This window comes from Bos javanicus, chromosome 28 (genome assembly GCF_032452875.1).
Source record: "Bos javanicus breed banteng chromosome 28, ARS-OSU_banteng_1.0, whole genome shotgun sequence".
NCBI classification, from domain to species: Eukaryota; Metazoa; Chordata; class Mammalia; order Artiodactyla; family Bovidae; genus Bos; species Bos javanicus.
The window spans coordinates 5,895,802-5,923,256 of record NC_083895.1 but is presented as its reverse complement, the minus strand read 5'-3'; the positions used below and the strand labels follow the sequence as shown (position 1 = coordinate 5,923,256).

The following is a 27,455-nucleotide window of genomic DNA, read 5'->3' as shown; positions in this document are numbered from 1 at the left end:
ATGCTGTATTTTATGCACTGGCTTATTTTCATGGCTTTCTAAATGCCCCGCTTTGCATGCCAAATTTGAGATGTGTTTATTAAAAAATGCTCTTAAGTTGTCAGCACTTCACACATAAGTAGTAGCCTGTCTTTCAAGGAAGTCTCTACTTTGCACTAAATTTTTATAATACTCAGAGTTTAAGCCCATATCAAAGGTTTGTGCCATTTTAAATGCCTGTCCTTAAAAATGATACAAGCAGCAAATGTCTGCTCTATGGTCCCACTAGAAAACAAGAGGAAATTTGCTATTTTTTTTCCACACTCCTATATTGGAATGTGGAAATACCTGATGCCCTGGTGTGAAGAAATTAAATGATTCCTATGTTATAAAGATGCTCTAAGCCACTGTGAGCATGGGGGAGAGTGCTGAGGGTGACTTGTCACTTAACTGGGTCTTAGATGTAAAGAAATATTTTATAACAGAATATGATTGTCTTTCTTCTGCACTTGAGAATTCCTCTTTCATAAAACTTTTCTAGTCTCACTTCATATTGAGATACTATATATAGCATCCAAGTTCTAAGAGGCCATCTCTCCATCCAGGAAGCTCAAATCTTTCCGATTGATTCAAACGCCATTAGCATTTGGAGTGGATGAAAACCAGGCAGGGGCTGGACTGGAGTTAACCTCTGCACCACCTACAAAGAAGGGGCTTGTTTAAACAGTCCTACTTTCTGGAAGACAGCAGTGGGGAATACTTAGGATGTTTAAGAGAGCAAACTGTTTTCAAGTACCCATTTACATTCACATAGCACAAACTCATTATACAGAATCCTTGTGTCTTCTTGCCTTTGGAGTGCCTCTTCACTCTGGAATCAATTCAAACAAAGCAATACATTTTACTCTTAAGAATAAGTCTCCACGGATGCTTTGATGCTTAAACATCTTAAGTGTGCTTTGGTTATATCAATGTTTCCATACCATGGAAAGCAACTTAACATCTTCATGCAACTCCTTTTGAAAGCTTTTGTTCTCAAAATGAAGTATTTTGCAGTTTTTTCCATAAAGATGAGATTCTATTGTCTCCACCAGTCACTACTATCAGGGAGGGTATCACAGAAAACTCTCAGATCAGGACCATCTGCCAAGGGGGGCAAAGAGCCGGAGATGCTGGCTGCTCCCCTGGAGGCTGGCGTTCAGAGCATGGTGATGACACCCCCAGATATCACAGCCAGCCCAGGCCAGCACGGAGCCAGGTAACCCAGGAAATCATTCCTGCAGTCCAGGCTTCCCAGAGAGATGCGTGTGCATCAAGGGATGCTATGGCCCAGCAGGCACACACAGGAGTTCAAGCCACCCATGGGACCAGGCCCCACAATCAATCATCCACGAGGCTCAGCATCCCAGGAATGACAAGACTTGCAAGAGGAAGAATGACATTCTCAAGAGAGTCTGGGACTTCCCTGGTGGTACAGTGGATAAGAATCTGCCTGGCAATGCAGGGGACATGGGTTCAATCCCTGGTTCTAGAAGATTCCACATGCCGTAGAGCAACTAAGCCCACAGGCCACAACTACTGAGTCAGTGCTTAGTGCTCTAGAGCCAGGGAGCTGCAACTACCGAGATTGCCTGCCACAACTTCTGCAGCCCGTGCACTCTGGAGCCCGTGCTCTGCGACAGAAGAAGCCACTGTGATGAGAAGCTCGAGCACCGCAACTACAGAGTCACCCCCGTTCCCAGAAACTATAGAAAGCCCACGTGTACAAAGACCAAGTGCAGCCAAAAATAAATAAAATAAGTACTTTAAAAAAAAGAGAGAGAGAGAGTCTGAACCTACCTCTGCCCCTCAGAGCTCCTTGGCTTGTCAAAGTAAACCTTCTTTGAACTTGGTTTTCTCACCTGGGGACTGTTAACAATCTCCTCGCAAGGGAGAGGCCCTGGAGAGCTTTGCTCTGAGCCACATCTGGCCGCACACGGACCACAATGCGGAGCTGCCCGTCTGCCCTGCAGACAGGAGGGTTCCCACCAATCCCCACCCTCTCCCTGGGCCCAGAAGGGTGAAAACAGTGCATTCGTCCTCTGTCCTCCTAGTCAGTGTTCCCTACTCCCCAGCCGGGAGCATCTCTGTGTCAGCATCTTTCTCCACATTAGACCCACGCGGTGTGCAAGATGTCAGTTTTGTATTTATGAGCGCATTCCAGTCCTGCCTTCCGGGCATTGCAGCCATGTCACCTTGGAGCCACGATGTCTACAGACAAGCCCTGCATTTCCTCCGAGGATGACTAACCTCATCTGTCAGGTATGAGGTTCCCAGTTCAAGACTCAGAGAGAGGATCTGGCTGCACAAACAAGAGCTGGATTCTGTCTGCTCCCATCTGGGTGACGTGAGAAAGTGACTCAGCCCACCTATGCCTCAGTTTGTTTGTGTATAAAATAGGTGTAGGGACTTCCCTGGTGGCCCTGTGCTTAAGAATCCACCTACCAAGGCAGGGGACATGGGTTTGATCCCTGATCTGGGAAGATCCCACACGCTGCAGGGCAACTAAACCCATGAGACCCAATTACTAAGTCCACGCACACTACAGGCCATGCTCCTCAACAAGAGAAGCCACTGCAGTGAGAAGCCTGTGGACTACAACTTGAATGTGTTGTGGCACAAACACGAAAGCGAAAGAGACCCAGCACAGCCGAAAAAGAATAAATAAAGGGCAGAATCCCCATACCCTGAAGGACTGTTCTGAAGATACGATAAAATCGCTGACATGTATTTTCAAAAGCCCATCAGAGTTTGTGATTAGTGGTGACACCGGCTCAAAAAATTAGCTTCTTTCCTCAAGTTCTTGGGCACCGGAAGACATCATTGTATTCTAATGGCATCTTACAATTTTTCTGAACAGTGTTATTTATGTTATTTAGTGTTTCCAACAGTCCGCTGCTTCAGACTCAGTTTTGTGCTGTTGGTTTTTTTTTTTTCTCTTCTTATCTTCTTAACAGGGTAGAAGACAGCAGAGAGAAAATAAATGGGTGACTATAAAAGCACAGAAGTCCATGGAAATTCCCAAATTATCAGAAAGATATCAGACGTCTGTAAGCAATTTCTGACAAATGTAAAAAACTCCTGAAGACTTTAATTGATCCATATTTTCCCCTAGAGGTGCAGAAATCCTTGCCATGTGCATGCCTCTCCAGACACTGCTTTGAAAACTTTCTCGTGTTCCTTAAGGGAACTATTAAGGGAAAGAATGACATTTCACACTTTTTCGGAACACTCAGAATCAAGGGTTTTGTCCCTCTCTCTCTTCATTTACCTTTTCAGTCTTTGGGTTATTTTTCTCAACTTCCATCAATATCCAAAGGCTGATTCCTTTTTAAAAAACATGTTTAATAGCAAAAACAAACTAGATGAGTCTGTTTTTCTCTAGAATGGGTTTTAAAACTTGAGTTAACTCTCACTAAGGGAATAGAGCTTCCTCTATACACAGGCTATTTTGAAACAAATGAGGCAATCCTGGGCAATAAATTGGCTTTAATTCACTTATTAACTGAAGGAACGTGAAAATGAGATCAGACAATTGCTGAAGTGTTCTTTAAGAAATCTGGAAGAACAGGAGACACTCCAACAGACTGGAAACACAAAAGCACCCTCTCGGGTTCTAAAAAGGGAAATAGATCCTTCCTGCAAATTGCAGCCTGCTGCTGCTAAGCTGCTGCTAAGTCGCTTCAGTCGTGTCGGACTCTGTGCGACCCCAGAGATGGCAGCCCACCAGGCTCCCCCATCCCTGGGATTCTCCAGGCAAGAACACTGGAGTGGGTTGCCATTTCCTTCTCCAATGCAGGAAAGTGAAAAGTGAAAGTGAAGTCGCTCAGTCGTGTCTGACTCTTAGCGACCCCATGGACTGCAGCCTACCAGGCTCCTCCATCCATGGGATTCTCCAGGCAAGAGTACTGGAGTGAGGTGCCGTTGCCTTCTCCCAAACTGGAGCCTAGCAACTGCAAATCAACACACAGGACACAGACACCAGATGAGCTGCCAAAGGTTAATCACAGGGATGTTATATGAACACTTACAAATGGAGGACACCTACATAGTGTATTCAAAGTAAGTTGGGTCTGGACTTCCCCGGTGGTCCAGTGGTTAAGAATCCACCTTACAATGCAGGGGACATGGGTTCCATCCCTGGTCAGGGAACTAAGATCCCACATGCCGGGGAACAACTAAGCCCACGAGTCACAACTAGAGAGCCTGCATCGCAACAAAAGATCCCACGTGCCACAACTAAGACTCGATGCAGCCAAATAAATAAATGCTTTATTAAAAAAGTGAATCATGTCCAACTAACTTTATTTAAGCAAGAACTAATAAAAAGAAAAAGATAGTAGAGAGAGATCAGTCAAGACAGCAGAGTAGAAGGACCCTGAGTTCACCTCCTCTCATGGGCACACCAAATCACAACTGTGTTTATGGGACAGTCAGCAATGAAAAATACCTCCCACAGCTAGAAGACATAAAGGAGGAAATACCACAAGACAGCTAAGGAGGGATGGACTTGTGACATAGTCAAGTCCCTCCTCCCATCCTGAGTGGGTAACACACAAGCTGGAGAAGGTTGTGATCACAACTGCAGAGGTTCTTCCAAAGGAGTGAGGGGTCTGAGCCCCACATCAGGCTCCCTAGTCCGAGGGTCCTGCCTGGGAAGATGAGCCCCCAGAGCATTTGGCTTTGAAAGACCAGCAGGGCATAGTTTCAGGAGTCTCAGAGGCCTGGGGAAATAGAGACTCCGCTTTTAAAGGGTTCACACAAAATCTCACATGTTCTGGGTCCTGAGGCAGAAGCAGTGATTTCATGGGAGCCTGGGTTAGACCTACCTGCTGATCCTCAGAGAGTCTCCTAAAGAGGCAGGAGGCAACTTCAGCTCACCCTGGGGACACAGACACTGGTGGCAGGGCCAGGACCCAGATCCACCTACCTGTGGGCAGGCACCAGTCCCTGGGGCCCAGCCTAGCCCTCCAAGGAGCCTGCTCTAGTCTCCAGACCAGTCTAACCCACCAGGGGACAGACACCAGACACAAGAAAACCACAGTCTCAGGGCCTGTGGAACCAACCTGCCCACTGGGACAGACTGGGCTCTGGCCCCACCCACTACCAGGACACCCCAGATCCTGTACCGAACTATGTCTAGTAACTGACCCCCACACACCAACAATCCAACACCACTTCAGTGAGTCCTGGGCCCTACAACCAGACTCAAGACAAGCTCTGCCCACCAGTAGACCCAGCACTAACCCCAGGTCCTGGCTTCACCCACCAACGAAGTGGAATTGCCCCAGAGTCTCCTAGACCATGACTCCACCCATCAGTGAGCCAGCAGTGGCCCTGGGGCCCTCCTGGGTTTGGCAGTCAGTCACCCCATGACCTGGCCCCTGCCAACAAGTGGCTTGAAACCTTCATACAAGGCAAATCCTGGCAACCAATCAAACTGGGAGCCAATCAAGCCTACCAGACTACCCACATAGTCAGCCAACAACAGATGGACCCAAGCTGCCCTCATAGAAGGAACCCCTAGAGCATACTGCTTGGGTAACAAGAGGGCAGTGCGCTGCTGGGACACAGAGCATCTCCTACAGCAGGCCACTTCTCCAAGGTTGGGAAACACAACCACCAAATACATAAAAATAAAAACAGCAAGTTAGGGGAAAAGGTGAAAGAGGAACATGTTCCATAAAGGAGAGAAGCCCAGAAGAAGAATGAAGTGAAGTGGAGACAGGCAGTCTCCCAAGTAAAGGGTTCAAGGTAATGATCCTGAGTGCATGCCAGGTCACTTCACTCGTGTGCAACTCTGTGCAACCCTATGGACTAAGGCCTTCCAGGCTCCTCTATCCATACCTTCCAGGCAACAGTACTGGAGTGGGTTGCCATGCCTCTTCCAAGAATAATCATACAGATGATCAAAGAACTTGGGAGAAGAATGGATGCACAGAACAAGAAGTTAGAAGTTTTTAAAAGAGTCAGAAAATACAAAGAACAACCAAATAGAGATGAAGAATACAATAACAGAAATGAAAAGTAAACTAGAAAGAATCAACAGTATACTAAAAGATACAGAAAAATGGATCAGTGGTCTGGAAGACAAGAGTAGTGGAAATTACTGAAGCTGAACAGAAAAAAGTAAGAAAGGAAATGAGGACAGTTTAAGAGACCTCTGGGACAACATCAAGCATACCAACATTCACATTATAGAAGTCTCAGAAGGAGGAAAGAGAGAGGGGACCTGAGAAAATATTTGAAGACATTATAGCTGAAATACTCCCTAACATGGGAAAGGAAAAAGTCACCCAGGTCCACAAAGCACAGAGTCTTCTATTCAGGATGAGGTCAAAGAAAAAACATACCAAAACACACTGTAATTTAAATGGCAAAAATTAAAGAGAGCATATTTAAAAGCTGCAATGGAAAAGCAACAAATAATATACAAGGAAACTCCCATAAAGCTATTAGCTTATTTTTCAGCAGAATCTCTACAGACAAAAAGGGAATGGCACGATATATTTAAAGTAATAAAAGGGGAAAATCTATAACCAAGAATACTCTGCCCACAAGGTTCCAATTCAGAGTTGATGGAGAAATCAAAATCTTTACAGACGAACAAAAGCTAAAAGAGTTCAGCACCACCAAACCAGCTTTACAAAAAATGCTAAGGGAACCTCTTTAAAGTTAAAAAGAAAAAGCGAAAACCAGAAACATGAACATTACAAAAGAGAAGGCTCATCAGTAAAGGCAAATATAGAGTAAAGGTACAAAACTATCCATACACAAAGCTAGTAGGAAGGTTAAAGGGCAAAAGTAGTAAAATCATCCGTATCCACAATAAGCAGTTAAGGGATACAAAACACAATTTGATGTAAAACATGATATTAAAAACAGTCATTGTGATGGGAGGAGAGTACAAATGCAGGGTTATGAAAAAGAATTTGAAATTAACAGATTTTATGTTAAAGAATGAAATGAGAACACTCACTAACACCCTATACAAAAATAAACTCAAAATGGATTAAAGACCTACATGTAAGACCAACACCATAAAACTCCTAGAAGAAAACATAGGCAGAACACTCTTTGACATAAATCGTAGCAATATTTTTGGGGATCTGTCCCCTAAAGCAAAGGAAATAAAACCAAAAATAAACAAAAGGGACCTAATTAAACTTAAAAGCTTCTGCACAGCAAAGGAAACCATCAATGATATGAAAAGACAACTACTGAATGGGAGAAGATATTTGCAAATGATATGACTGGTAAGAAGTTAATATCCAAAATATATAAATAGCTCATGTAACTCAACATCAAAAAAAAATAAACAACCAAATATAAAAAATGGGCATAAGGTCTGAATAGATATTTTTTCCCAAAGAAGATATACAGATGGTCAACAGACACATGGGAAGATGCTTAGCATTGTTAATCATCAGAGAAATGCTAATTAAAACCACAAGGAGATATCACCTTACACCTATTAGAATGGCTATCATCAAAATGAACACAAATAACAAATGTTGGTGAAGATGTGTAGAAAAAGGAACTCTCAAACACTGTTGGTGGCAATGTAAATTGCTGCAGTCACTGTGAAAAACAGTTTAGAGATTCCTCAAAACACTAAAAATAGAACTACCATCAGTTCAGTTCAGTTCAGTCGCTCAGTCGTTCGTGTCTGACTCTTTGCGACCCCATGAATCGCAGAACTACCATATGACCCAGCAATTCCCCTGTTGGGTATCTATCTGAAAAAAACAAAAGCACTAATTAAAAAAAGAGCACCCCAATGCTCATAGCATTGTTTACAAATTTCCAAGATGTGAAAGCAAGCTAAGTGTCCACCAACAGGCTAATGAATAAAGAAGAAGTGCTACATATATACAACAGAATCCTATTCAGCCATTAAAAAAAAAAGAATGAAATAATGCCATTTACAACAATTGCAATGCCATTTGGATGTGGAGGGTCCAAACTAGTGGTTACCAGTAGGGAGAGGGAGGAGGTAGAGGCAAGATAGGGGTAAGGGATTAAGAGGTATAAACTACTACGTATAAAATAAATAAGCTACAAAGATACATACAACACAGGAAATACAACCAATCATTTATAATAACTTTAAATGGAGTGTCCATATAGTCAAAGTTATGTTTTTCCCAGTAGTCATGTGTGGATGTGAGAGTCGGACCATAAAGAAAGCTGAGCAGTGAAGAATTGATGCTTTTGAACTGTGGTGTTGGAGAAGACTCTTGAGAGTCCCTTGGACTTTAGGGAGATCAAACCAGTCAATCCTAAAGGAAATCAGTCCTGAATATTCATTGGAAGGACTGATGCTGAAGCTGAAGCTCCAATACTCTGGCCATCTGATGCGAGGAACTGACTCACTGGAAAAGACCCTGATGCTGGGAAAGATTGAAGGCAGGAGGAGAAGGGGACGACAGAGGATGAGATGGTTGGTGACACCACTTACTCAATGGACGTGAGTTTGAGCAAACCCCAGAAGATGGTGAAGGAGTGGGAAGCCTGGCATGCTGCAGTCCATGAGGTTGCAAAGAGTCAGACACGACTGTGACTGAGCAACAACAAGTCAAGTACAGTAAATCAGGGGAAAGGTGGTAGACATATATCTCTGGATTTCATCCAAAAGATCTGAAAAAGACTCCCCCAGTTTCCCTGTTTACAAGTAGAGCCCGGAAGTAGGACCAGTAGGAGAGGCAAGTGGGTTCACAGCTGGTGAGTGACAGGTCCAGGCAAAAGGGCCCCGAGTCTTGGATGGGCGGCTGGCTAGTGGGAGGGTCCCAGCTCCCTGATGCAGGACTATTTCCTTTGCCCTATCCTCTCCAACATGATGGATTAGAGTTAATTAAGACCGGAAAAGGTTTCAAAAGGGAGGAGACTCGTATAACTGCTATATGCTATGAGAAAGAAAAATAATTCAACTAAATAATGGGAGGGGAAGGGAGAGGACTATAATATACCTGCCACACTCACAATTACCAGTGTAACCAAGAAGGACCCTATGGAGCCCTCCCAGGGACAGACCCCCTCCTGCCCCGTACCATTTATCCTCTGCTGTAGTTTCTCTTTGCAGTACCCAGATAACAGTATCTCGTGCATATTTTCTGTGTTTTTTTAGATACTAAAACCACCACCAAATGGAAGAAATTGCTACTTGATGATCATGAGCACATAGCCCCCAGACCTTCTGGCACCAAATGAGTGACCACCATCAACCAATCAGATAATTGAACAGGAGCTGATCACATACCCTGAAACACCCCTCTCTCACCTGGCCTTAAAAATGCTTTGGGGAGTTCAGGATTTTAGAGCACAAGCCACCCATCCTCCTTGTATTGGCGCCTTACAATAAACACTGTACTTTCCTCCACCACAACCCAGTGTCAGTAGATCGGCTTTATGGAGTGTCAGTGAGTAAACCCAAGTTTGGTTCAGTAACACCAGGACAAGAGAAATCCAGCTTATGGGGAAAAGATGTCACCCAGGGCGGCAATGGGACAAAGAAGGACACTTCAGGTTGGAAGACAAGACAAGGACAGGGTAAACCCTCCACCAGGAAGCCTCTGAAGGGTGCACAGCAATGGTGCACATGGGCCTCTAACATTCCCCATCATGTTAGCATCCATAAGGATGCAGGTGATGCCACATAGGTGCTTCTAGGAATGCTCACCCAGCCCAAGAGACCTGTTAGCTAGGGAAACTTTGACAGGAAATGTGTATGAAGTTTATATAGACGTATATAGGGAAGATCCCTTGGAGAACGGCATGGCAACCCACTCCAGTATTCTTGCCTGGAGAATCCCATGGACAGAGAGGCCTGGCTGGCTATAAAGTCCATAGGGTCACAAAGAGTCAGACAGGACTAAAGTGACTGAGCACGCATGCATGCATACACATATACACATATATATAATTATAAAACAAACAATTTTCTTGGAGTCAAATATCAACCTGCAACTGTTTTCACATGAAATCTTTCTTCACGCCTAGATTCCTATCTCAGAATGCACACTCACAACCAGAGAGGCCCCAGAGCAAGGCAGCTCTGAGAAGTGTGCTAGGGTAGGGTTGGGGGCACAGGCAGGGAGAGGAGTCCCAAAGCCCAGTGTTCAGCCCCAGGGAAAACAGATGTGCTGTTTTTTTCAAAACACCGACACAGTGTCACACTGTGTGGTTAGGAGGAGCCTAGCTCGAGAGCAGGACACACAGAGGATGTGTGTGAAACCATGCAAAGGCCACACAAGCTGTGTGCAGAGCATAGAGGGTCTCTGCTTTTCATTATCAATAACATATTTCAAAAGAGATGTTCTTTGCATACACTTACAATTGGAACTCTCTAATAAGATTTGGTTTAAATCCACCAATCCACAGATTATGTTTGTGGGCACATTTTCAATTATACAACTAATCCTGGGAGAGGGCCAGACAGCATCGAAATCAGGGGCGAGTCTGGATGGGGGTGGGGTAGAAACAAAGGGTCATCAGGAACACCACACAAACCCTCACTCCGTGTAGGAGGTTAATTTCAAGGTTATTTTTGTCAGGCTTTGTCATTACATTGGCTATATGTGCGTGCTCAGCCGCTTCAGTAGTGTCCGATTCTTTGAGATCCTATGGATGGTAGCCCACCAGGCTACTTCTGTGCATGGAATTTTCCAGGCAAGAATACTGGAGTGGGTTGCCATGCCCTCCTCCAGGGGATCTTCTCAACTCAGGGATCGAACCAGCATCTCCTGCATTACAGGCAGATTCTATACCACTGAGCCAGTGGGGAAGCCTTATACTGGCTGCTCAGTTCAGTTCAGTCACTCAGTCGTGTCTGACTCTTTGCAACCCCATGAACCACAGCACGCCAGGCCTCCCTGTCCATCACCAACTCCTGCAGTTCACCCAAACTCATGTCCATTGAGTCGGTGATGCCATTTAACCATCTCAACCTCTGTCGTCCCCTTCTCCTCCTGCCTTCAATCTTTCCCAACATCAGGGTCTTTTCAAATGAGTCAGCTCTTCACATCAGGTGGCCAAAATATTGGAGTTTCAGCTTCAACATCAGTCCTTCCAGTGAACACCCAGGACTAATCTCCTTTAGGATGGACTGGTTGGATCTCCTTGCAGTCCAAGTGACTCTAAAGAGTCTTCTCCAATACCACAGTTCAAAAGCATCAATTCTTGTGTGCTCAGCTTTCTTTATAGTCCAACTCTTACATCCATACATGACTACTGGGAAAACCATAGCCTTGACTAGACAGACCTTTGTTGGCAAAGTAATGTCTCTGCTTTTTAATATGCTGTCTAGGTTGGTCGTAACTTTCCTGCCAAGGAGTAAGTGTCTTTTAATTTCATGGCTGTAATCACCATCTGCAGTGATTTTGGAGCCCAGAAAAATAGTCAGCCACTGTTTCCCCATCTATTTGCCAAGAAGTGATGGGACCGGATGCCATGATCTTAGTTTTCTGAATGTTGAGCTTTAAGCCAACTTTTTCACTCTCCTCTTTCTCTTTCATCAAGAGGCTCTTTAGTTCTTCACTTTCTGCCATAAGAGTGGTGTCATCTGCATATCTGAGGTTATTGATATTCCTTATATTGGCTGTAAGTTTATTTAAATTTTTCCTTAAGCAGAACCACATACACATGGCCACAAAAGTATAAAAGCTATTTTTTTTCATAACATCCTTCTGTGCTCAGCATAGCACTGGGTGCTTTATGCACCCAAGGGCTCAAATAAGCCACAAAGAGTGGTTCTGACAGTGTCCCAGGTCTGAAATTGCATACCTGGGTCAGAGCCAACCTGATGATGGAACATAAAGAAAAACCATTTTCCCGTGCACTTAGGTTTCTGTTTAAATGAGAGCCCACCAGGCTCCGCTATCCATGGGATTCTCCAGGCAAGAATACTGGAGTGGGTTTCCATTTCCTACTCCAGGGGATCTTCCCCACCCAGGGATCAAACCCAGGCCTCTTATACCTTCTGCATGGCAGGTGGGTTCTTTACCACTAGTGCCACCTGGGAAACCTTTAAATGAAAAAGGACGAGAAAACACATTTAAGCTGTAAAGTGTTATAGAAATGAAAAGTTTTCCTAATGCTATTTTCTAAGATTGATAGCCCAGTTTTATCCCAGTAGCTTATGAATCAAACACTGTTATCGCAACAGTCTGGTTACTTCCCACGATACTGCATCCCCACTACCACCTTCCGCTCCATATCATCAAGCATTATGGTACACCCAACAGATGTGATCTCAAAAGCAACTCAGAATGCAAGACATGAAAATAACACCAAAAACCAGCTTGACTTCCCCTCCCAACCCTGGTTGCTTGAAGATCAGCAGCCATCGTGAACGACACAGTAACTACCTGGACCAGGAAGTCTGTGACCAATCAACTATTTCAGAAGAAACAAATAATCATCAGTGCCCTTCACCCCGGGAAGGCAACAGGACCTAAGACAGAAATTTGGGAAAGACTAGCCAAAATGTACAAGATAACACCAGATGTATCTTTGTATTTAGATTCAGAACCCATTTTGGTGGGGGCAAGGCAACTGGCTTTGGCGTGATTTACGATTCCTTTATGATCACACAAAAAAGAATGAGCCCAAACACAGGCTTGCAAGACATGAACTGTATGAAAAGAAAAACATCTCAAGGAAATAGTGAAAGGGATGGAAGAACAGAATGAAGAAAGTCAGGGGGAGTGCAAAGGTCATTGTCGATGCTGGCAAAAAGAAGAAGCAAAGATTCTGCAGTGACTGTATCTGTGGTGATTGTGCAGATTTTTCATGAGAGGATTAATAAACTTAGACCTTTTACAAAAAAAAAAAAAAAAGCTTGATGAACTTGACATCATTGTATGTGCACTTACTCCTTCAACATTCACTGAGCCAAGAGCCAAGCACATTCTAACCTCTGCATGTTTATATCATTTTATCCTCACCAAAACCTAAAAAGGTCAGGATTATTATCACCCCATTTCAAAAATAAGATCACTGAGGCTTATGGAAGAGAAGAAATTCGTCCAAAGTTACACCGCTACTTAATGCTGGAGCCAGGACTGGGAAGCCTGACCTCCACTCAACCTCAACCCTGTCCTGCAGGTAACAGACCCTGACGCTGGAATGAGAGTCTGGGGTACAAACAGATCTCTTAGAGCTGAGACTGGATCTCAAGGAGTACATAAGGCCTGTATGACATTTGTTAACACTCAGATGCAATTCCCAAAGCAGAAATGCTCAGTGATACTCACTGATTACATGTAAAATTTTCCAGAACAAGGAGATTGCTAACATCACTAAGTTGGACCATAATGAAGGCTGAGTGCTGAAGAATTGATGCTTTTGAACTGTAGTGTTGGAGAAGACTCTTGGGAGTCCCTTGGACTGCAAGGAGATCAAACCAGTCAATCCTAAAGGAAATCAGTCCTGACTATTCATTGGAAGGACTGATGCTGAAGCTCCAATACTTGGAGGTCCCAAATTTCTGTCTTAGGTCCTGTTGCCTTCCCGGGGTGAAGGGCACTGATGATTGTTTGTTTCTTCTGAAATAGTTGATTGGTCACAGACTTCCTGGTCCAGGTAGTTACTGTGTCGTTCACGATGGCTGCTGATCTTCAACCAATACTTGAAGGGATGACTCATTGGAAAAGACTCTGAAGCTGGGAAAGATTGAAGGCAAAAGGAAAAGAGGGCAACATAGGGTGACCTGGGTTAGATAGCATCACCAACTCAACAGACATGAATTTGAGCGAACTCTGGGAGGTAATGAAGGACAGGTATGACTGGCATGCGACAGTCCACAGGGTTGCAGAGTCAGACACGGCTTAGTGACTGAACAACAACAGCTCTAAGAAAAACAGCACCCAGCAATAATGTCCAAATGTAACTACCCTGAAGGATTTATAAAGTCCTTCATACAAAAGTTTCCAAGCTGAAAATATGCCAGAGTCAGTTTAGCTTCAAGCAGAGGCTCTCAAGGAAAAGTCCTCCCCAGGGAACATCGGGAGTCACATGACAGCCACCCAAAAAGTATCAGTTACACAAAAGTGAAGGGGTGCCCAGGTGAAGCTGAAGTTAGAAACTGCCCCAAAAGGAGGCTCAGAGATGGGAGGGAGAGTGAGGCTCTAAAGCTGTTGAGTTATTTAATTTGTTATAGTTGGAATATATTCAAGTCCATGTTACTCTCTTTCATTCTGTTATCTTTCTTGAATGGGAATGGAAGGGACAGAATAAAGTTGTCAAGCCAGAAGCAGGTACCTGATCCTGCGGTCAGCCCCCCAGAGAATCGCTCATGAGTCACCTCCACTCATGGCTTGAAGGAGGAAAGAGAACAAGCACTTTTACTCCAAAGCAGCTAGAGTTGAGTTGAGTGTGGTCCATGGATTACTTGCATCTAGTCACCCAGAAGCCCTGTGAAAATGCAGGAAATGTTCGGGGGACAGGGGGCTTTCCCTAGTCCTCACCAACTAGAATACCTACGGCAGGAAATCTAGCAATATGTGCTTTTCACAAGTGCCCAATCACTTAATTAGCATAATAACCCCAATGCAGCATCTACAAGAACTTCAGAGATTGAAGGGAGGCTTTCCAAGAGGCAGAAATTTTCAAAGGGCAAAAATAAACAGACAGGAAATAACAGGAAAAGTACAAAGGGGTCATGAAGCAATAAGAAAAATGTCAGAAGACTAGAAGGCTAGAAGGAGTTATTCCTTCTGTAAATATGCTAAAAGCAGGGGCGAGCGGAAAGTGTGCTTCAGATCAACCAACCAACCAGCCAACAAACAAACCAGGATAAGAAAGTCATGCTACCAGGGACAAGCCCACTAGTTATGGCACAAGGGAAATCGATAAGTGAGAAGACAGGACAGAATCACACAGCTCCAAGTTTCAACCTCATTTCTACTAAAAATGATCTTCAGACTGGAAAGAATGGTGGTAGCATTATTTAGGAGGAACTGAAGCTCAAGAGAGGCAAAATGATAGAGAACACCCAGCCACTTCAAATGAGTTCATATCCTCAAATGAGGTCAGACAAACTATTATCCACACTGCTGCTGCTACTGCTAAGTCACCTCAGTCGTGTTTGACTCTGTGCGACCCCATAGATGGCAGCCCACCAGGCTCCCCCGTCCCTGGAATTCTCCAGGCAAGAACACTGGAGTGGGTTGCCATTTCCTTCTCCAATGCATGAAAGTGAAAATTGAAAGTCAAGTTGCTCAGTCATGTCTGACTCCTAGCGACCCCATGGACTGCAGCCTACCAGGCTCCTCCGTCCATGGGAGTTGCCAGGCAAGAGTACTGGAGTGGGGTGCCAGGGCCTTCTCCGACTATCCACACTAAAGGAATTCAATTCTAAAGCAAATCAACTCTGAATACTTGTTGGGAGAACTGATGCTGAAGTTGAAGCTCCAATACTTTGGCCACCTAATGCAAAGAGCTGACTCATTGGAAAAGAGCCTGATGCTGGGAAAGATTGAAGGCAAAAGGAGAAGTGGGTGGCAGAGGATGAGATAGTTAGATAGTGACACCAACTCAATGGACATGAATCTGAGCAAACCTCAAGCGATAGTGAAGGACAGGGGAGCCTGGCATGCTGCAGTCCAAGGTATCACAAAGAGCTGGACATGACTGAACGACTGAACACATATGCACCCACCTACCATGGACCAAGATTGGCAAGTGTTCTGGTTCCAAGAAGAAAAAAAGGAGAATCTAAGAGTTATAGGTTGAACACAATATAGTAAAACCAATTATACTTCAATTAAAAATAGATTTAAAAATAAAAAGGTAAAAAGTTATAGGTTGGTTAGCCAGGTATCTACACTAGATACAATTCTAAATGAATGCTTACACAAACATTTATGAACAAACAAATCCAGAAAGAGAATGAAATAAAAGCAAGTTAACTGAACCTCTGTGAAGTCCACTGAAATATACAAACAGTGAGAAGTTGGGGAGAAAACTATTGGCAATGTATGATCATATGCCATATCCATTTAATAGGCCCTTATAAGGTGCCTATTTGTTATTTATGCCAGGCATTGTTATCTACATTTTACAAACATTAATTCATTTGATTCTTATAACAGCCCTATTCCGGCCTCTTTTCACAGATGAGGAAAACTAAGTAATTTGCCCAGCCTCACAAAGCTGGTAGCTGGCAAAGTAGAAGTTAAAACACAAGCAGAGTGCTCCAGAGCCATGCTGCTTCTCAAAGCTCTGAGGAATATTCTCTAAACACTTTGAAATGTGGATGAAATTAATAGCAGACCCCAAATCAATACTTTCCTCTTCAGTTCTTGAGAAGGAAAGAAGTGTTTTTTCCTGAGCTGCTGCACTCAGAAGAATGAAGAGGGCAGGCAGGAGATGAGAAGAAGGCAGCTGGAGGCCAGTTGTTAATTTGAGAAACAGTAGTAACATTACAATTTTTAGAAAACAATACCCAGGATTTACCCTAGGCCAGTGGATGCCTGCCTGGGTGTTCTGTTCAGTTCAATTATAAAATGAAGTCATCTTGAGGTAGGAGGTAGACACGTTGCTAAAATCTTGCTTCTCTGTCTACCAATGCCGAATAGAAATACAGAGACAGAGTTTGAAGGAAACAGAAAAAAAGAGTAGCTTTACTCTTCTTGGCAGGCAAAAGGGAAACACAGTAGGCTAGTGCCTCAAGAACTGTGCCCCGCTTCTATCAGGAATAAGAAGAGGTTTTCTATCTTCATGAAGGTCCTACACTTTTTTTCTTTTGCAAAGTTTCAAAATGGCCACAGCTAGCATCAGGCAACTCAGCAACCTGGTCTGATGTCCCTGAAGTTATCGGCCCATGACCTTTGTGAAACGCAGAAAGCTACAAGAGAGTGTTAAGAGGAGAAGAAATGCCAAGTACAGGTTACAACTCATATGAAGTCAGCTTTGTTTCCCTTTGTGAAGGACAAGGCTAGCTACAAGTGTTTATTAGTGTAACAGCTAAGGAATAACCAAGATTGCTTAACTCTTTCAGAACTGTTTGCCTGGTATGTGCCAAAGGCTGTTCACTTATTTCTGGTTTTGCTGCAACAGACGGGCCCTCGGGGTGAGTAGCTGGAGTTTGTCCAGCAGAGTAAATGGAAGCTTTGCTTTCCCTAGAAACTCCAAAGACCAAGTTTATGGCAGGAGCTGAGCTCTGCTGGAGCAAAGAGATAAGACAACCACATCTATCACTTCTGAGGTCAAGGAAATCTTCCTGACTGCACTTGCACAAGCATGGTCCTCAGAGGTCAAAAAGGAGGGGGTGCCACTCCATAACTGATGTTGTCAAAGCTCCCACAGCCCTCTGCACTGAAATCCATTTTGGCAAAAAGATGTAAATGCATATTGGCTAGGTTCCTAGGGCAGATCGGATGTGAGAAAAGAAGCAAGATGATTGGCCAAAGGTAAACAAAGACTAGGAAGAACTGCCCTATACAAATGATTTAACTGCTTCTTTACTGCACTTCTCCTCATTAGGGATGCCCACACCCTTTCTCTCCGGGTGTGTATCTCTGCCTTGCTTCTGTCTTAAATAAACTGCTTCTCTGTGTGCTCTCCCACACGATGTGCTATGTCTCTAATAATAAAATTTGTACCTGTTTCTACAGTTTTTGCCTCCTTGAAACATTCATGCTTTCAAACAGGGCAAGAGTCAGGGCAACTTTGCTTTTACCCTGTATCCCTTGATGGACTAGGATCTAGGACTCCTGGTTCTCATCCAAAATACCCAGGTCTAATTCCTGGTCAGGGAAATAAGACCCGGCTTCAAGACTGCTCACTGCTGTCTCTCCAAGAACAATCTGAGAAGCAGCAAGAAGTATAGTTTTGGCTGAAAAGAGAGTCAACAACTTGGAGTGTCAGCTTCAAATAATGACAAAATGCAAGAGAAAAGGTAAGGAGAAAATCATTATGGAGAAGATGATATACATACAGAGCAATAAATATATGAATGACTGGTGTCCCTCAAGAAGAAAAAAGACAGAGGGAACCAAAGATATAATAGAAGAAAACATCTACGGAATAAAAATCTAAATCTGTAGATAAAAGGTATACACAGCATCCAGGAAATATTATGACCAACACCTGCCTATATGGTAAAATCACCTAACTCCAAAGAAAAAGTATGAATCCTGTGTAAACCTTGGAGAAAATTCAAGTTACACATATAAAGGGCTTTCAAAGTAACATTCAGTGCCAAATGACATTGTCTATACAGTTTGGGGGTTGGTGTGGGGACACTCAAGAATTTTATACCCAGCCAAGTTGTCAAACACTATAAAAACAACAAAAAGTCATTTTTCAATATGCATTCACGTTGGGCACTGTAATAGTCACGGATCTTCTTGATGAAAATCTCTGGGTGGTGAAATTCAGACAACCAAGCAATAAATCACAGTACAGGACTCAGGAATGGTAGGATCCTTTTAAGAAAGACTACCAGCAAGCACCAGATCCTTTAAATAAAGCACTAAGGCTAGACAACAATGAAAAGTACTGATACAGAATAGAATGTAAGTGTTATACTGCATACAATATAAAGTAATAATACAACTCATGAAAGAACGATCATTTTGACATTTGTATGGCACACCCCAGGGATCCCAGGTGGCTCAGTGAGTAAATAATCCACCTGCAATGCAGGAGATGCAGGAGATACCAATTCGATCCCTGGGTTGAGAAGAGCCCCTGAAGGAGGTCATGATAACCAACTGTAGTATGCTTTCTTGGAGAATCCCCTGGACAGAGGAGCCTGGCAGTCTATATGCCATACGGTCACAAAGAGAAGGACATGACTGAAGCAGCTGAGCATGCACGCACACATATGCGTAGCGTACCCCAACTAATCAAAGCATTCTCCACGCAACACCCTCCATTTAATCAACGAAACAATCTTAGTGCTGAGAAATCTTTAATAGAGCTCAGAGAGGCAAGCTGCAAAGATATTCTCACAGACTTTCCAACCCAAATCCTAAAGAGTTTGCACGTTTTTTCCCTGACATAAATATTTCAATTTCATTTTGCTTATAGCCTCTATTTTGTGCATCGATATAAAGCCATTTGAGGACATAAGTATCACTCCTGAATCTGTACCCAGTTGTTCCCCCTGACAATCCTCAGGTATCCTCCCCACTGTGATTTTTCTTTCCATGTCATCCCTGTGAGCAAGGAGATCAAACCAGTCAATCCTAAAGGAAATCAACCCTGCATTGGAAAGATGGTTGCTGAAGCTGAAGCCCCAATTATTTGGCCGCCTAATGCAAAGAGTCGACTCACTGGGAAAGACTCTGATGCTGGGAAAGATTGAGCTCAGAAGGAAAAGGGGTTGACAGTAATGAGAAGGTTGGATGGCATGACTGAATCAGTGGACATGAACTTGGGCAAACTCCGGGAGATGATGAGACAGGGAAGCCTGGCATGCTGCAATCCATGGGGCTGCATGCTGCAGTCACAAAGAGTCGGACACATTTTGGCAACTGAATAACAACATATAAATAAAGACAATGAAAACAAACTAGGCTTTTGGAGGAGGAACAGAAGCCTGCTCAGCTCTGACTGTATTACAAAGGGAAATTAGTTTTAAAGAAGGTGAGCACACACACACCCAGGACACACTAGCAGCAAGCTGAGACTTTCTCCTTGGCAGCAAGAGAACATGAGAAGGTGAGCCAATGACATTCCATGTCACATCCTATGACTCTGAAAACCATCTCTTGTACCACTGGGGACACATTGCTCACCTGTATAGTGGATAAGAATCTGCCCGTCAACACAGGAGACATGGGTTCAATTCCTGGTCCAGGAAGACTCCACATGCCACAGAGCAACTAAGCCTGTGCACCATAATTACTGAAGTATAGGAATGAGTGTGTGAGGGGGGAAATGTTATTAAGTAATTTTAAAGCTATTTACTCTTATTCACAAAAAGAATAGGAATTCGAGATGAAAATGCATGTTATAATAAATAAAGCTGGCAACAATGGAAAAGCGTCTTTACAAATGCTAATAATCAATAGTTGTTGATCAACTATACTTCAGTTTAAAAAAATAGTTAATATCTGTTAAGTCTTCTAAATTTTACAAAGCATTTTCACTTACATCATTACATGTGATCTAGTTAAAGTAATGACTACTCCATCCCTGGTTGCTCAGATGGTAAAGAATCTGCCCACAATGCAGGAGACCTGGATTCGATCCCTGGGTTGGGAAGATTCCCTGGAGAAGGAAATGGCAACCCACTCCAGTATTCTTTCCTGGAGAATTCCATGGACAGAGGAGCCTAGTGGACTAGAGTCCATGGAGTTGCAATAAGTCAGACACAACTGAGCGACTTAACACTTTCACTTTTTCATTCTGTCCCCCAAAAAACTCCATAAAGCATTCCTTACAATAGATGACAGCTAAGGCCCCTTCCAACACCAACAGTCTCAGGATCTGAGCTGCCTTACAAACCTTGCAATTTGAATGGCTAATTTTTAAAAGAAAAGGAATTTTAAATTAAAACTTTAACCAATGATCAGTTAGAAATCTGGATTGGATTTACTGAAGTAGAAAGCAATTCGATCTTAACTCAGTGAGGATGAAGCACATCCAGGGGACATTAAAATGGCAATCTCTCTGCATGTGTTAACACAGCACAAATCACACAGGCAGAATAACTTCCCTATAGCGATCAGGATGGAGGGCTGAGGAAAGGTCACCAAAGATGAGGACACATTGAAGCCCTGCTTCTGCCACTTTAGAAGTAACCTCCAAAGGGGTCAGACAGACTGCAAAGTTCAAATGTGCAAAGTAAAATTTTCTTCCTATATCCCTTGACAACCGAGATTTATCCAAAACAGACTTTTGTGGCCCTCTTGGATACCTTGGAGTTAATGGAAACAATCTCACCACTGCTTTTCTCTTTCCTTTAGGGGCACTATTTCCTGGGTGTTCTGTAAGAACTTCCTTCAGGACATGGGTTCCTGACCTGCCTTCTCTCTGCCGGGTTGTGCAAGGCAATCACAGACGGGGAGCCGACGACTTTACCTGTTTTGGAGGTATAGCGCCTTAGCTGCGTTGTTTAAAACGTTTTCCTGGGAAATGCATAAACATTGTTTAAATGTTTACAAAATTCTAGGAAGCCCAGAGGGTTCATGGTACAGCCATTTTGAATGTTCAAGGAAAGAACTATTCCATCTCTGAGAATTCTCGATAAGCTCGGCATCTTTCTTCTCTGAAGCCAGCCCTGAACTCTCCTCTCTGCACTCTCAAGTTTCCATTCATCCTCAGAGTCCATAATGGCCAGGCATGGATGAAACCCTTTTCCCTGAAGGCATTCTACCCTACTCTTCAAGCTGGCGGTGTCACAGGTGTGTCACAGATTGAAATGGTTGGGGGATCTCATGCCCTCTGAAGAGTGGGGTGGGCTGGGGGCGTATAGAGAGTGGGTAAGCAGATACCCTGTGTCTCTCTGCTTCTCTCAGCTTCTTTTGTATCATACCAGTATTTGTTTAAAACCACATTTCTATGTAAGGCTGAAAAAAATAATAATGAGATTAGATATTTGCTGAGGGTTTCTTAGCTGACACTGATTGTTATATCTTATTTATGCACCAATAAAAAGTTCTCATAGCCCTTTAATTCGATTAGCTCTAGAATTTGCTATATTTCCCTCAGAATTCCATCTGTCTTCCTTACTAGCCTGGTCTTTAAATCTTTCCCTGAAGAGATTAAATCAGTACACTTTTTCCCTCTTTGAGCCAAAAGCTACATGACTCGAGATGACAGACATTCTACAAGATACAAGAACAATTCATAATGTCTCTGGCTTTCATATGATCTGAAAAGCTTAGGGATTGCAGTTAACAATAAACTCAACTGAGCAGCCAGTGTGATGCCATGTGAAACTGAAAGTGAAAGTCACTCAGTTGTGTCTGACTCTTTGCAGACCCATGGACTATACAGCCCATGGAATTCTCTAGGCCAGAATACTGGAGGGGTAGCCTTTCCCTTCTCCACGGGATCTTCCCAACACAGGAATTGAACCCAGGTCCCCTCATTGCAGGCAGATTCTTTACCAGCTGAGCCACAAGGGAAGCACCAAAATTGAGCATGATATTGGCATGCACTGGAGAGACTCAAAAGTGAAAGTGAAAGTCTCTCAGTCATGTCCAATTCCTTGTGACCCCATGGACAATAGCCCACCAGGTTCCTCTCTCCATGAAATTCTCCAGGCAAGAACACTGGAATGGGTAACCATTCCCTTCTCCAGAGGATCTTCCTGACCCAGGGATCAAACCAGGTCTCCTGCATTGCAGACAGATTCTTTACCATCTGAGCCTACTGGAGAGACTCAGTACTCAGGTTAAAGGATGTAGAAGACCTACCATTCCCTGTACTGCTAAGACCGCATATGGGCCATTCTTCTTTTTTCTTGGCACCACCTTTTAAGAGAAAACAGCCAGGAAGATAATCACCATGGTGCGGCCTTTAGCAGAAGGGAGAATGTTTCCATGCCCACAGAAAGTGATAACCCAGTTGGTGAAAAAGAGTCCTAGAACACCACTTAGAATGGGGACAGAGGAAAGAGATGTGACAGAAAAAAGAGCAAAGAAAACAGAAACACGACAGTATTAGTTTCCTACTGCTGCCATAACAAATCACTGCAAATTTCATAGCTTAAAGGAGCACATATATATCATCTTAGAGTTCTGGAGGTCAGAAATCCAAAGTGGTTATCACTGGGCTAAAATCAAAGTGCCAGCAGGGTTACTTTCCTTGTGAAGACTCTAGGGGGAAATCTGTTTTCTTGACTTTTCCAGCTTTTAGAAGCTGCCTGAATTCCTCAGTTTGGGGCCCCTTCCTCCATATTCAAAACCAGCAGCAGAGCATCTTCCAATCTCTCTCTGACTTTGACTCCTGCCTCCCCCTTCCACCTTGAAGGACCCTGTGAGCACATCAGGTGCATCATGATAATCCAAGATGATCTACTCATCTCAAGTCTTAACTTAATCACATCCACAGTGTGACTGTAACACAACATATTCACAAGTTCCAAGGACTCCAATGACTACATCTTTGAAGAAGCATCATTCTGCCCACCACAGCTACCATTGGGAGAGGGGGAGATATAATGGAGGGCTATTGGATCACAGGCAAGATGATGAAGTTAAAGAATTGGGACAGTGAGTCTTAGTGAGACCTGAAAATAAAAATAAGCAAAGGAGTTGTGGGCTTGGGTTCAAGTTCCAGCTCTTCCATTTATGAGTTGGATAACTTTGGCAAGTTACTTAACACCGCTGGGCCTCAGTTCTCTCATTAGAAAAATGGGGATGAGAACAGCCCCCCACTCCTTAGGCTGTTATGATACTCAAGTAAGAGCACATGGCCCAATATTAATACATAGTAGAGGCAAAAAATGGACCCCCAGATTCAAAAGTAAGAAAACTGAGGTTCATAAATTTAAGCAGCTTACCTCTGTCTGTCCACCCTCATATCAGAGATGTGTCCATTAGCTAATCATTAGGATTAAGATCATTGGGACTAAATTTTCCCTTGTGGCTCAGATGATAAAGCGTCTGGCTGCAATGTGGGAGAGCCAGGTTTGATCCCTGGTTTGGGAAGATCCCCTGGAGAAGGAAATGGCAACCCACTCCAGTACTCTTGCTTGGAAAATTTCATGGACGGAGGAGCCTGGTGGGCGACAGTCCATGGGGTCACAGTCAGATGTGACTGAGCGACTTCTCTTTCTTTCTTTCTTTCTTCCTTTCTTTCTTTTGAAAAACATCTACTGATTCAATTTAAAAAAATTAAAATTCTACATTCAGGTTACAAAGCTGAGTGCCAGTGACTTAAAGAAGGTTTAGACCCCAAGAAACTCAAGATCTATCAAACAAATAGACAAAATAGAAATACATAAATCTGGCACAATGAGGGAAGGAGAGGGTGGAATGAATTGAGACAGTAGCATGGAAACATTTATATTACCATATGTAAAACAGACAGTGAGTGACAGTCAGTGAGAAGGTGCTGTATGACTCAGGGAGCTCAGTGCTCTGTGACAACCTAGAGGGACAGGATGAGGTGGGAGGTGGGAGGGAAGTTCAAGAGGGAGGGGACATATGTATACCTATGGCTTATTCATGTTGATGTATGGCAGAAATCAACACAATATTGTAAAGCAATTATCCTCCAACTAAAAATAAATAAATAAATTTTTAATAAAAGAAATACATGTGTCTAGGACTTCTCTTGGGGAAGGCAATGGCACCCCACTCGTGTTCTTGCCTGGAAAATCCCATGGACAGAGGAGCCTGGTAGGCTGCAGTCCATGGGGTCTCAAGGAGTCGGACATGACTGAGCGACTTCACTCACTTTTCACTTTCCTGCATTGGAGAAGGAAATGGCAACCCACTCCAGTGTTCTTGCCTGGAGAATCCCAAGGACGGGGGAGCCCGTTGGGCTGCCATCTGTGGGGTCGCACAGAGTCAGACACGACTGAAGCGACTCAGCAGCAGCAGCAGCAGCAGGACTTCTCTAGCAGTCCAGTGGTCCAAGACTCCATACTTCCAGTGCAGGAGGTCTGGGTTCAACCACTGGGCAGGGAACTAAGATCCCACATACTGCAGCATGGTCAACAACAATGATGAAAAGAATAATACTAAACATGATGCACTAAATGAGGGGAACAGACAGTCTGTGCACCAAGTCGGGGTGCACTTAGATGAGAGTCATTAACCTGAGCTCATAAAAACCTTCCTAGAGGAGATGGAGTGTGGAGGAAAGAGAGGCTTTTTAGGGAGGAGGGTCAGAGGTGACACAACCAAGGTGGGGAAGCAGATCACCAAGTAATAGGGAACATATAGCCAAAGTCAGAATTCACGTGCGAGACAGGGACTCGAATGCCAATAGGCAGCAGGGAGCCATTGGAGATGCAGGGGTCGACCTCCAGGGGTGTGGGGACAGAGCAGAAGGCTGGCCTGCCCACTGCACTGCGCAGGCATGGTATCCTAGAGCTATTTCTCCCCTCAGTTCTCCCAGCATTCAGCCAGTTCAGTTCAGTCACTCAGTCGTGTCCAACTCTCAATGTTGGTGTCATGTATTTTGGAGCTCTGATATTTGGTACATATATGTTTATAATTATCATATCTTCTTGATGAATTGAGTCTTTCGTCAGTATTTAATATCTTATGTACACTATTGCTACTATGTTAAGATAGATAACTAATGAGAACCTATTGCATACCACACAGAACTCAATGCTCTGCAGTGACCTAAACAGGAAGGAAATCCAGAAAAGAGTAAGTGTTAGTCACTCAGTCGTGTTCGACTCTTTGCAACCCCATGGATTGTAGCCTGCCAGGCTTCTCTGTCCATGGAATTCTCCAGCCAAGAACACTGGAATGCATTTGCCATTCCCTTCTCCAGGGGATCTTCCTGACCCTGGGATCAAATCTGGGTCTCCTGCATTGCAGGCAGATTTTTTACCTCTGAGCCACCAGGGAAGCCTGTATAGCTGATTCACTTTGCTCTGTAGCAGAAACTAACAAAACATTGTAAAGCAACTATTGTTGTGGTAGTGGTGGTCTAGTCACTGAGTGGCATCTGGCTCTTTGTAACCCAATGGACTGTAGCCTGCCAGGCTCCTCTATCCATGGGATCTCACAGACAAGAATACTGGAGCGGGTTGTCATTTCCTTCTCCAGGGGATCTTCCTGACCGAGGGATTGAACCCATGTTTCCTGCATTGGCAGATGGGTTCTTTACCACTGAGCCACCAAGGAAGCCCCAAAAAGCAACTATACTCCAAAAAATATTTCAAATACATATATATATATATATATATATATATACATATGAACTTCCCAGGCGGCACTAGTGGTAAAGAACCTGCCTGACAGTACAGGAGATGTAAGCGATGTGGGCTTGATCCCTGGGTCAGGAAGATCCCCTGGAGGAGAGCATGGCAACCCACTCCAGTATCCTTGCCTGAAGAATCCCACAAACAGAGGAGCCTGGTAGGCTATAATCCATAAGGTAACAAACAGTCAGACAGGACTGAAGCAACTTAGCATGCACACACACATATGTGTGTGTGTGTGTGTGTGTGTGTGTGTGTGTATAATGCCCTTCTTTGTTGCTTGTAACAGTTTTTTACTTAAAGTCTACTTTGTCTGATATTAGTATAGACATCCCAACTCTCTTTTGGTTACAATTTTGCAGGGAATTTCTTTCTCCACCTCTTCAATTTCACTCTCTGTGTGTCCTCAGACCTAAAGTAAGTCTCTTACAGACAGCAAGTAATTGGATCGTGTTTTTATCCACCTGCCAATCTAAGCCTTTTGATTAGAGAGTTTTTTATATTTAAGGTAATTACTGATCAGGAAGGACCTACTTTGGCCATTTTGCTATTTGTTTTCTGCTTGTCTGAAGGCGTTTTTGTCCTTCATTTCCTCCTTTATTGCTTTCCTTTGTGTCTTTTGGGACACTTTGATTATTTTCTCATTTCCTTTTGTGCATAGTGTATAGATGTTTTCTTCGTGGCTACCGTGAGGATTACATATAACATCTTAAATGATAATAATCTAATTTGAATTAATACCAACAACTTCAATAGGGAACAAAAACTCCATTTCTCACAGCTCCATCCCAACCCCCTTACATTACTGATGTTATAAATTACATCTCTATAATTACATCATCCACATAGATTTATAATAATTCCTTATGTATTTATCCTTATGCAAGCTGCAATCCATGGGGTCAAAAGAGTCAGACACGACTGGGCGACTGAACAATAACTGTGCATTTAACACTTAAATTTTGTAGAACCTACCATTTTGAGGACTTCCCTTATGGCTCAGGCGGTAAAGAATCTGCCTGTAATGCAGGAGACCCAGGTTTCATCCTTAGGTCAGGAAGATCCCCTGGAGAAGGGAATGGCTACCCACTCCAGTGTTCTTGCCTGGGAAATCCAATGGACAGAGGAGCCTAGCACATGGGGTCCATGGGGTCGCAAAGAGTTGGACACGACTGAGTGACACATTTTCAGTTACCATTCTGAATGTGGCTCTTTCTGAATTGGGCATTCACTTACTTGCTCTGACTATTTTCCAAAGCTCCTGTAAAATTGCTTGTTCTGGTCTCTAATTGTTATTCATTGTTTGTTTTTAAATTTCCAGGGAGGAACAAGGACCTGGTGCTTCCTACCCCCCCCCCCCATTTTTCTGACATCATTACATTCAGGTACTGTAGGGCCTATGACGGAGAAGGCAATGGCACCCTACTCCAGTACTCTTGCCTGGCAAATCCCATGGATGGAGGAGCCTGGTAGGCTGCAGTCCATGGGGTCGCTAGGAGTCTGATACGACTGAGCGACTTCACTTTCACTTTTCCCTTTCATGCATTGGAGAAGGAAATGGCAACCCTCTCCAGTGTTCTTGCCTGGAGAG

The 27,455-nt window shown here is 43.7% G+C and overlaps 1 protein-coding gene and 1 pseudogene across 4 annotated transcripts in view; one reads left to right on the top strand and one right to left on the bottom strand.

Annotated features, from left to right (window-relative positions):
* The window catches only part of DISC1 (DISC1 scaffold protein), a 425,923-nt gene that overhangs the window by 357,247 nt on the left and 41,221 nt on the right, over positions 1-27,455 (bottom strand). The window lies entirely within an intron of this gene.
* On the top strand, positions 1,149-12,981 carry LOC133240662 (small ribosomal subunit protein eS24-like; annotated as a pseudogene).